The sequence below is a fragment of the Montipora capricornis genome, chromosome 10 (assembly GCF_036669925.1).
Source record: "Montipora capricornis isolate CH-2021 chromosome 10, ASM3666992v2, whole genome shotgun sequence".
NCBI lineage: Eukaryota > Metazoa > Cnidaria > Anthozoa > Scleractinia > Acroporidae > Montipora > Montipora capricornis.
Window position 1 is genome coordinate 19,674,142 of NC_090892.1, and position 2,500 is coordinate 19,676,641.

The 2,500-nt window shown below is 33.2% G+C and overlaps 1 protein-coding gene across 1 annotated transcript in view; it reads left to right on the top strand.

Annotated features, from left to right (window-relative positions):
• The window catches only part of LOC138018374 (MAM and LDL-receptor class A domain-containing protein 2-like), a 252,304-nt gene that overhangs the window by 161,298 nt on the left and 88,506 nt on the right, over positions 1–2,500 (top strand). The gene's annotated exons all lie outside the window — the stretch shown is intronic.

Here is a 2,500-nt window from a genome sequence, read left to right on the forward strand (position 1 = left end):
TTTTTATTGTATGTTAATGATATGTATCAGTGTTAAAAAAATCAAATTTTATCTTTTCGCTGATGATACCATCCTCTATGCTGACAAGAACTTGAAGACTTCAGAAGTAATTGTAAATGCTGAATTACGGAACTTCTGCGATTGGTTGACATCCAACAAGTTATCTCTTAACACTAAAAAGTCTAACTTTGTATTATTTCACCCTTACCGGAAGAGAGCTATTTATCACCCTCAAATTAGCATTTTCCATAACGAGAAAAATAGATTCGCTAGTCTTGAGTCTAAGGATTATATTAAATATCTTGGCGTTCATACTAAGACTAATGCGCGCTATTTGCTGCGCTCTCATGAAGGTGTTTTATTAAAGCATCCGTCAGGAAAAATGAAAAAGTCATTTGGTGACGGATCCTTCAGTGTGGCTGCGCCCACTTTATGGAACGCTCTTCCTGTTAGCCTACGCAGCATCAAATGTATTTCTACTTTTAAATCTAATCTTAAAACTTATATTTTTAAATTAGCTTTTAATATCTCTTAAATATTAAATATGTTTGTATATTTATAAAAATTTGTATTAATAGTTCTTAGGTTATTTATTGTGGTAATGCGCTTTTGATCACCTAGCATGTTAAAAAGCGCACTATAAATGAATAAATTAATTGTTATTATTATTATTATTATTATTATTATTATTATTATTATTATTATTATTATTATTATTATCATCTTACTTATGGACTTGCTTCCTGGGGCCAGTCGTCGAAGGCTAATCTTCAGAATATAATCCTCCAAATCCTCCAAAAGAGTCGTGCTCATGCAATTCCTTTATTTATAGATGCAAATGTCCTTCCACTGTCGTTTCTGTATTATGAGTCTGTCTCCAACTTGATCCATTATGTCAATAATAATAACACACCTTTAAACATCTTAAAATTCTTTCAAAAATTATCCGTCGTCCACTCATACAACACGAGGTCCTCCACCTTTGGAAATGTTATGTCCAAAGCTCTAAATTAAAAATACAAAAGCGTTCCTTTTCCCGATTTCGCGTAAAATTGTGGAATGAGATACCCCAACGTGTTAGAGCTTTACCGACGAAAGCTTACAAAAGAGAAATTCGTGGAATTCTTTTTAAAATACTGATAAACGAAAATGACTATATTGAAACGTCTGCAATTGTAAAGAAAGTTGGTTTAGTCAAATAGCTACTTTTTTTTCCTATGTACTGCTATCTGCTGTTGTTCGTATATTCTGTTCCCTCCGTCGTTTGTTTATCTATTCTTTCACCTGTATCGTTCTTCCGGTTTTCCTTGTATTTATAACTCATCCATAAGTAAACGGTTAGTCTGACGCTACCTGCGGGTCAGTCATATTTTCTAAATTTTTGTATCAATAAAGTAAATGTTGTCGTTTTTGTTGTTAAATACACTTAGTGGTTTAGAGCGGTTTAAACGTTTTCAAAAGCCCTCGATTTTTCACAAACAAACCAATCGAAGTAGACGTTTTTCAAAAGTCTAATCTATTATGTCACTTTTGATAGTTTATTCTGAAAGCGTTGCTAAGAGAACGCCTTTAAACAAAGTAGGCATATCTGTGCCTTAGAGATCACCGAATGGTGGCGTTCGGTTTTGATTTACACATCTGTTGCTTAAGCCAACCTGTCTGGGAATATGTCATTTCCCTTTTCAGTGTTTTAAGTTGTTTATATTTAAATTAGCGCTTAATTTGGTATCTTGAACTTTTTTTGTATCTCCTCATATTAAAATGTTCAATGTTTCTTTTAAAGGATCAAAAAAATTAAATGTTTTATTTCTTTGGATTTCAAAATTATGGTAACTAAACACTAAGTAATCCAAGTTTTTAGCCTTTATTTCAAGAAGACACTTGTTTATTTCAACTGGAATTTTCCTTTAGTGGTCTGCCATTAGTAACTTTAAAATCTTGAGGGAGCTGAATCGAGGAGAAATGACGTCAAAGACTCACTAGATTAAGAAAGCAATGCTTTTGTAAGCGACTGAAATATTATGCATCACGGGAGTTTCGAGCTTTCAGATTTTTAAACTGCGTTTTCCATAGATAATAAACTACGTTTACACGCTGTAATTTTTAAGCTATTGAGTAAATGACGTCACTTTCCCTAGTTCCAACCCTCTGAGGTCCTATCGGTCGTGAGTGATGGCGGAGCGTGAAATCCGAAGTAAACTGCCTTTCGATAAAAGTAAAAGCTCAAAGGCTCAGGCAGATATTAAGCAAACACATTTTCAAAATCTGAAGGAAAAAAGGAAATGATTTTTATCACAGTACCGCTTTAAATATATTTTTAAAGTCTATAAAAAAGAACAATATAAATACGAAGTGCACTTCGAATAATATTCCTGAAATGAATTGTGTTAGTAGTATACCATGCTTTCTACCGCAGTTCAAAAATGTCTGTAACTTCTGCTGGTTTACTTGCGAGCTCACAAAATGGCCTTCTCTCAGTTGGCTTGATAGCTAAATTGGT